This window comes from Sceloporus undulatus, chromosome 2, assembly GCF_019175285.1.
Source record: "Sceloporus undulatus isolate JIND9_A2432 ecotype Alabama chromosome 2, SceUnd_v1.1, whole genome shotgun sequence".
In the NCBI taxonomy this organism is placed as follows: Eukaryota; Metazoa; Chordata; class Lepidosauria; order Squamata; family Phrynosomatidae; genus Sceloporus; species Sceloporus undulatus.
In genome coordinates, this window is record NC_056523.1 from 8,432,447 (window position 1) to 8,441,688 (window position 9,242).

The 9,242-nt window shown below is 44.1% G+C and overlaps 1 pseudogene; it reads left to right on the forward strand.

The window, feature by feature from the left end:
• LOC121922023 overlaps positions 1-3,717 on the forward strand; it is a 26,638-nt pseudogene extending 22,921 nt beyond the window's left edge.
• Positions 3,718-9,242: the final 5,525 nt, after the last annotated feature.

The following is a 9,242-nucleotide window of genomic DNA, read 5'->3' on the forward strand; positions in this document are numbered from 1 at the left end:
TTAAAGTGCAAGGGATAAAAATAGTACAGCAGACTTAGAAAATCCTTTTCATGTAGAAACAATTCCCAAAGACCTGTGAATCCTACCTGTCAACAAATGTACAGCAAAGGAGGAGGCACTTGCGTCTCTCTCTGAAGGACCTCTCGGAGCCTGAGGGCAGCCACCAAGCTCATGCTGGCAACATTACTCTTTTTCTGCTTAAGGTTCCTCAATGTGATGTAGTGGTTTGGCGCTGGGCCACAACTCTGGGAGATCAAGGTTTGAACATTGCCAAAAAACCCACAATAGTGTGTCATAAGTCAGGAACAAAGGCATACAGTAACAGTAACAGTTTCCTTTCCTATGGGAGAAGGTCTAGTCACTCCTGGAAATGATTGCCTGCCTCAAAGAGCCCATTGAAAAATGTCTTCTTGGTTTTTCAGATTGGTATCTCCAGTCATCTAGAGCCCCTCATGAAGCAAGAGACAAAAACAGAGATGAAGAAGGCCAAAAGAAAGTCACGAGGAGCGTTCTGAGACTGTGGCCCCAGTGGGTAAGGTTCACTCAGTCCTTGGCTGACAACCTAAACATGAGTATCCAGTGAGTAGAAATTATTTGATCTTACATGTTTTATTAAGGCCTTTCCCTTCCGTTGAAACTCCAAAACGGTGGGGAATGACAAGTCTAAAAGGCCATGGCCTCAACAGTTGTATTAGTATGGGTGTGTTGGTAAGTTCCAATGACTTCACGCTATCTTGAAAGTATAAGGGGCTTGTCACCCCCAGGAAAGGCTGAAGGAAGATTGGTGTCAGAGTCAAGTATGCAAGCATGACCATCTCCTTCTACACCAAAGCTATGAGAATTGTCTGTGCAGATTAGCAACAGTGGAAAATGCACTTCTCCAGTCTATTCTCAGCCTTCCTCTCTTTTCCCAGCCTCGACCTTCCAAACAAATTAATGGGCAAAAATATCAGAGGAGATACTTGTCCTGAAATTATCCCCACAGGTCACTGGATAGCTTTAAAGTGCGGTATGTAGCAAAATGCTCTCCTCTCCTTTTGTTTTCATTTTGTCATTTGCAGCAACTAATATCAGCTTTTCTGTTCTCTTGAGCAATTTACCAGCAGTCTCTCTGTTCTCAGTGTAGAATGAGCCTCAGAAGGGAAAATAGCTAATTTTCCAGGAGTGTTCACACAGGGGGAGAATTCATTTAAACAGCTGGGAGTATGAGAATAACTTGTGCTGAGCTGGGTGATTTAACTGTATGTTCAAATTATTCACACAGTAACAAAACAATTTACCTGCTTGGAATGTGGAAAGAGCTTCCGTGAGCGCCCCAGCCTGACTTCACATCAAAGAATCCACACAGGTGAAAAACCATATAAATGCCCAGTCTGTGGGAAGTGCTTCCGCACTAGCAGAAACCTCCGCTTCCATCAACGAATCCATACAGATGAGAAACCATTTAAATGTTCCGAGTGTGGCAAGGGCTTCCGTACTAGCAAAGCCCTCAGTGTCCATCAAAGAACTCACACAGGGGAGAAACCGTTTAAATGTTTGGAATGTGGAAAGTGCTTCAGTCAGAAGACAAATCTCACGTGTCATCAAAGGACCCATACTGGAGAGAAACCACATAAATGCTTGGAGTGTGGCAAGAGCTTCCACCAGAAGACTAATCTCACTTACCATCAAAGGATCCACACAGGGGAAAAGCCATATCAGTGTGCAGTGTGTGGGAAAAGATTTGGTCATATTGTGAGTCTCACTGACCATAAGCGACTTCACACAGGAGAAAAACCCTATAAATGTTTGGTGTGCGGAAAGGATTTCACTACAAGCAAATACCTCAGTTATCATCAAAGAATCCACACTGGAGAGAAACCGTTCAAATGTTTAGAGTGTGGAGAGAGCTTCTGTTGGGCTAACGCCCTTACTTTACATCAACGACTTCACACAGGGGAGAAACCTTATAAATGCTTAGAGTGTGGAAAGGGCTTTTGCGAGAGCACCAGCCTTACTTCACATCAAGCCATCCACACTGGGGCCAAACCATACCAGTGCCTAGAGTGTGGGAAAAGCTTGAGCAGTAAAAAATCTTTAACATCACACCAGCGCATTCACACTGGGGAGAAACCATACAAATGCCTGGAATGTGGGAAAAGCTTCAGTATGAGTACCAATCTCACCTCGCACCAAAGAATTCACACAGGGGAGAAACCATTTAAGTGTCTTGAGTGTGGCAAGTGGTTTAGCCACAAAACGAACCTTACTTCCCATCAAAGAACTCATACAGGGGAGAAGCCGTATAAATGTCCAGAGTGCGGAAAGAGCTTTGGCCACAGAGCACACCTTAGTAATCATCAAAGAACTCACACAAGAGTCAAACCATATCAGTGCTTGCAGTGCGGAAAGAGCTTTGGTGTGAGCACAAGTCTCCGTAAACATGAAAGAACCCACCGTGTGGAAAAGCCAAATGAATCCATCAATATGAATGTAGATAATTCTCCAATCAAAGTTGAATCTTCCATAGATATCAAAAAAACCACAGAGAAGGAATCATAGGCATGAAAGGATTGTAGAACAATTTTCAGTGGGTAAATACATTGACATTCCACAGAATCCAGATGTGCTACTGGTGAGCTAAACCTCAGGAGTACATCTAGGTACCCAGCATTTTTTCAGTGAGACCCTCATTCCTCTGTACACCTGTATGCAGCCTGTACCTGATACAACCCTATTCCAAGAGGAGGTGATACTATTGGTGTCTAGGAGTATGCTATAGCAGCTTTGGCTATTGTATCAGCTTCGTCTTTCAGTGAGCAACTATAGCTGGTCTCTATAGCTTCAGACTACAGTCCCTCCCAGGATACGTTTTTGTAGTACAGTCTACATAGGATCAGTCTGAAAGCTGGTTCTCAGATTTTTTTGCCATTGTAACCCCCTTTACATCTGTATCCAGACTCCCCCCTACCCATTTATATACGTAGTATTTGAATTAAAATGTTTTCTTGGTTTGGGTTGCTTATTGTACTGTAGTTCACATGTTTGTGTATGTTCATCTTTTAACATCAGGATAAAGCTCTCTTCCTCTTCCCTCAGGCAGAGGCTTCGGGCGCCCTCCATGCATATCTCTTTCCTCCAGGACAGAAAAGGTTTGAGAAGAAGAGCCCTTAAGCATCTCTCCCTCCTGTAGGTCCCATCCCGTATTTTGAAAATGACTGCTTTAGTCCAAGGCTTTCATGTTACTGACTAGAGTGAGAGGATGGAAGGGAAAAATATAATTGCAATTCCCTATCACTTGGGTCACTGATTGTCAGAAGCTTCATTCCAAGTGTGGGTTTTTCCTTTTAAAGCCCCAAACCACTAGATTTCCATACAAAGGCCATCTGCTAACACTTCAGGTCATCTTCTGAGATGCTACAACGCAGCAGCTGAGTACCATGGAGCAGAGGCCTGTGTGTGGTGACACCAACGCACTATATAGATTGCCCTGCCAAAGTGGGGTTAAAAAACATTGCAACTCCCCTTTTGTCAACCTGCTAAGTTATATGTCTGTTTAGTGAATATTTTAGATAGTTTGGTTCTTTTAATTGTGATTTTGATTTGACTGTTCTTCTTAACCTCAGTTCTGACTGGTTTTTAAAATAATGTTTTAATACTTCTATTATGTTATAAGCCCCTTGGGTATGTTTGTAGAATCTTAGGGGGAAACACAAATAAATAAAACCTACCACTGCCTACCAGTGTCTTATAAATATGTGTTTTAGGAAAAAGACAGCTGCCTGGCATGAATCATTTCTCAAAGAAATCTCTGGCTTCTGTTACATTGTGCAGGGTTCAAATCCCAGCACTATGACAATGATCCAGCCTTTTGGGGGGGTTTCCTATCTGCTCTGCAACCATTTCTGCATGAGCCACCTTCTACTCAGTGGATCTCATATTTAAGTATGTACAGGAGGGGTGGATTATTATTATTATTATTAACTTTTATTTATAAAGCACTAAATTTACACAATCTTTTAATTAGACGGTTCCCTGCCCACAGGCTTACAATCTAAAAAGACATGACACAAAGGGAGAAGGGAGTGGTGGTGGGGAAGGGGATCAGGACCAGCAGTTCTTCTCTACCTCCGATACCTGGACCAAGGGAGATGGACTGGAGGGAGGGCTTGGCTTCTTAATAGATAGTTAAAACGAGGCATCCTGGGCCAGAGAGGGGCTCACCCCTGGGAACTCTTCGCTAAACAATATAGATTAAAAACATTTAATCTTCTAATGTGTCAGAGATGGGACAAACATATCAGAAACCTCCATTTAAATACAGGTTATTTAAAAACTTAGATGAGACCAGAAAGAGATGGTATTTCCATTCATCATCTGTCACTAGGTGCATGGAGGTATTGCTGCATGTAACTTTGCTAGTTAACAAGACTACAGGAGTGTACAGCAGCTAAAAAAGGCAATGCGATTCTAGGCTGCATCAGTGGAAGTATAGTGTCTAGTGTTGCCAACGAGCCTCAAAGATATCCCCCAGAATGTTTTACCAAAATCCAAAATGCTCAGAATTCCCCAGTATTTACTGGAATATTCAGTCATAATCCCCAGAAAGAAATTAATTAAATTCCCCAAATTCCAGGGAATTCTCCAGAAATTGGCAACACTGCTAGTCTAGATCAAGTGAAGGAATAGTACTATTCTATTGTGCCTTGGTCAGGCCTCACCGGGAATACTGTGTACAGTTCTGGGCACCACAATTCAAAAAGGATATTGACAAGCTGGAGTATGCCCAGAAAAGGGCAACCAAAATGGTGAAAGGTCTTGAAACCATGCCCTATGAGGAGTGACTTAGGGATCTAGGTATGTTTAGCCTGGTGAAGAGAAGGTTAAGAGGTGACATGATAGACATGTTTGAATATTTGAGGGATGTTATAATGAAGATGGAGCAACCTTGTTTTCTGCTACTCCAGAGAATAGGACTCGGAGAAATGGATTCAAACTACAGGAAAAGAGATTCCACCTCAACATTAGGAAGAACCTCCTGACAATAAGAGCTGTTCGACAGTGGAACACACTCTCTTGGAGTGTGGTGGAGTCTCCTTCCTTGGAGATCTTTAAGCAGAGGCTGTCGGGGGTGCTTGATTGTGTCTTCCTGCATGGCAGAGGATCAGACTGAATGGTTCTTGTGGTCTCTTACAACTCTATAATACTATAAAGTTTGGTTCATTCATCCTGCCACCTTCATTTCACTTAAAATGGGCCTCAACAAAGTGTAGCCCTCAAGGTGTTGTCAAACTCCCAGCATCCCCCACTATAACCTAAAGTGGCTGAAGCTGATGAGAGAAGATGGCTGCACTTTGGCCAGACTTAAAGAGTGGCTGCTTAATAATGTGACCACCCAGATGTTGTTGGACTTTGGCTCCCAGCAGCCCTTGCCAGGATAACCTGAGAGCTGCCATGCAACAACATCTGGAAGGCCACACTGTTGCCACCCCAAAGTATATAGGACAACATGGCAATACACCAGCAACCTATATCATCATCACCGTCATCATCGGCTACCATATTTTTAGGCAGTGATGTGGTGGGCTAGATTTATGACCTTGTGACTGTTGTGGTGAGCCAGCATGGCATAGTGGTTTGAGGGTTGGACTTTGGCTTCAGAGCCCAGGGTTCAATTCCTCGCTCAGCCATGAAACCCACTGAGTGACTTTTGGCAAGTCACATTCTCTCAGCCTCAGAGGAAGGCAAAGGAGAACCTCCTCGGAAGAAAGCTTGCCAAGAAAACCTTGTGATAGGGTCACCATAAGTCAGAAATAACTTGCAGGCGCCCAGCTGTTGTGACCCAATTGCCATGACTACAAGTGCAACTAAAAGCCAGGCAGCTGTATCAAGCAAAGGAGTTCTGTGGTGTTTACAAGCAGGATACTGAAGGATGATGGACCACAGTGCAGTGTGGAGGGCCCCTTGCTTCTGTCCCTCGCACCACAGCTCACTGTGGGGGACATGTCATCCGTCAGCTTTCTGCTCACTAGTGTCACAGCACTCCACTTAATATGGCTCCCTGAGTTTTGTGGTGGGTTTGAGGGTGGTCAGATTGGGGGACAGAGTATAGTTATGTATCCCATGTGGGATCTTGTGGCCATTATTTGTATTTTGTTCATTTGTATCCTGCTTTTTCCCTAGCAGATGCTGGCCACTCTTTCCCCCTTCAAAGACCAGAGTAATGTTAGTTGGAACATGGAGAAAGGCCCTCTCACCAGCCACTGGGGGAAAGGCATGATATAGCTGTGTCTGGCTGTTCTTCTCTCCCTCTGAGGATATAGTGATGGTTGTTCAAACATGGAGAAAAAGCTTCTCATCAGCCATTGGGGGTAAGGCATGATAGAGCTGTGCCTGGCTGTTCTTTCCCTTTGAACCTGGAGTGATGTTTCTTCAAACATGGAGAAATGGCCTCTAACCAGCTGTTGGGCCTCACTCTTCTCTTTTGCTGAGGCTGGAATGATGGTTGTTGAAACATGAAGGGAGGCCTCTCATATTCCATAGCAATAGCAATAGCATTTAAGTTACTACACCCCTTCATATCGAACTACAGTAAGTAGTCACTAAGCAGTTTACAACGTGTTAGCTAATTCTCCCCAACAAGCTGGGTATTCATTTTAGTGACCCAAGGAAGGGTGCAAGGCTGAATCAACCCTGGAGCCTTGAGATCGAACTCACAACCTTGTAGCTGCAATACTGGCTGAAGTACTGGCATTTACGTAACTACTGCATCATCAAGGCTCCCATGTTCATGACTAAAGTCCAAAACACACTGCAGAAATAATCCAGTTTGAGACCGCTTTAACTGCCTTGGCTCAGTGCTTGGGAATCCTGGGAACTGTAGTTTTGTGAGACATTTATCTTTCTCTATGAGAGACCTCTGGTGCCACAATAAACATCAGTTTCCAGGATTCAGTAGCACTGACAGTTAAAGCAGTCTCAAACTGGATTATTTCTGCAGTGTGTTTTGGACCTATGTTAAGTCATCTAAGGGAGATGAGAGATAATCTGATCATTCCTATTCTGAAGGTCATATACATGTTGTTTTCTCTTTCTCTCCTCTCTCTCTTGTGTATTTCTCAGTATAAAAACAGAGAAGACCACTAAAGGAAGAATTGGGGGAGATTTAAATGAGGAGGAGTCTGGATATAAAGGCAAAAAATATAAAGGCAAAATAATACTTAACCCACCTCTGAATATATATTACAAAGATTATATGAAACAGTAAAACAGTAATGCATTTCTGCTAACAATTGAATCTTCCTCACTAGTAATTTAAACTTGATTTAAATAATTAAAACTGTGTCCTTCAAAAAGGGGGAGGACCTAAGACATTTTTATTTAAATCTAACTTACTCTGGTCTAAAACAAGGGCTCAAAAAGTTACCCTCTGGAATTATAACTTGGAGAATCACACACACACATCCTGACCAGCAAAGCCAGTTGTGACCATGCTAGCTGGGGTGTCTGGAAGCTATGGTCCAATTGTAATGTTCATATCTACAAGATCCCTTCGTATACTCATTTTCAAGACTAGAACGGCTACGTCTTTGAATCCTAAAAGAGTTGGTTGCCCTCAGGTTGGTTGTTCTCGGTGGCAGACATTGTCCTATTGCCAGTGTTGGAGTAAGATCTAGTCTAGTTTGCTGCCACATTTAGAACTGGAGAAACAGTAATTGGGAAGCACAATCTTCAGGTGGTGAATATATACCTCGTCCCTTTGAGCATCTCCTCACATCTCATCTGTTTGAGCTCTGCCACTCTATTCTGCCTTGGTCAGGCCTCACCTGAAATACTGTGTCCAATTCTGGACACCACAATTCAAAAAGGATGTTGACAAATTGGAGCGTGTCCAAAGGAGGGCCACCAAAATGGTGAAGGGTCTGGAAACCATACCTTATGAGGGAGCTGGGTATGTTTAGCCTGGTAAAGAGAAGGTTAAAATGTGATAAGAGCTCTGCTCCACTCTGGGCCCACAACAAACTCCACCTCCCAGAATTCCATAGCCTTGAGCCAGAGCAGTTGAAGCAGGGCCAAACCGGGTTATTTCTCCAGTGTGAACACAGCCTAAGTGAATTCACTCCAGGTTTTCATGGAGCTGTCCAAGGTGCTGGATCTTATTCCCAAACATGATCAGCTGCACGCAGAGCAGCTTTAAGGTTAGCTGAAACCTGGAATGGTTTGGATAAGGGACCCACCACAAGCTGCCACTGCTGACCAGAACACTTTGCAGAACAGACTAAAATCTCCCTTCACCTTTCTAGTCCACAAAACCCCATGATAGGATCACCTTAGGGTCAGTCATGACTTGATGGCAACACACAACAACATGAAACCCACTGAGGGTGACCTTGGACAAGTCACACACTCTCCGCCTCATGGGAAGGCCATGGCAAACCCCTTCTGACCAAATCTTGCTGAGAAAACCCCAGGATAGGCTTGTCTTAGGCTCAGCAATGACTTGAGCACACTTTAACATGAAGCCCACTGGATCACCTTGGGCAAGCCACAGTCTCTCGGCTTCAGAGGAAAGCCATGGAAACCTCCTCTGAAGAAATCTTGCCCAGAAAACCCCATGATAACATCATCCTAAGTCAGTAACAACTTGAAGGCACACCACTAGAACGTGAAACCCACTGAGAAAATTCTGCTCCCCCAAAAAACATGATAGGGCCGCCTTAAGTCAGTTACGACTTGAAGGCACACCAGCACCACCACAATAACTCTACACGCAATGATTCCCAAACTTTGGTTCTCCAGTTCTTTTGGACTTCAGCTCCCAGAATCCCTGAGGCCAAGATGGCTGAGGCTTCTGTGAACTGAAGTAAAAAAAAAAACCTAGTGGGCCAATGATTCCCACACTTTGGTCCTCTAGGTCCTTTGGACTTCAGCTCCCAGAATCCCTGAGGCCAAGATGGCTGAGGCTTCTGGGAAATGAAATCCAAAACAAAAACAAAAACCCCTAAAGAACCAGAATTGTTCTATTCTAAACAATGGAGCTAGTCCTCCTTGACTGAGGGAGGGAGGGAGGGAGAGAGAGAGACACACACACACACAATGGCAGGGGAAGGGGAGGGGGCATCAGAACAGAGCAACCCCGAATGTTCCAGAAGGTGACCAACGGTCAAAAAGCAATGGTTGGAAGAGAAGGAGGAAGAGGCGGAGTCAGGCACGTGCATGCATGCTGTTGACCTGCCAAATTTCTGCTCAGCCGCACACACAGC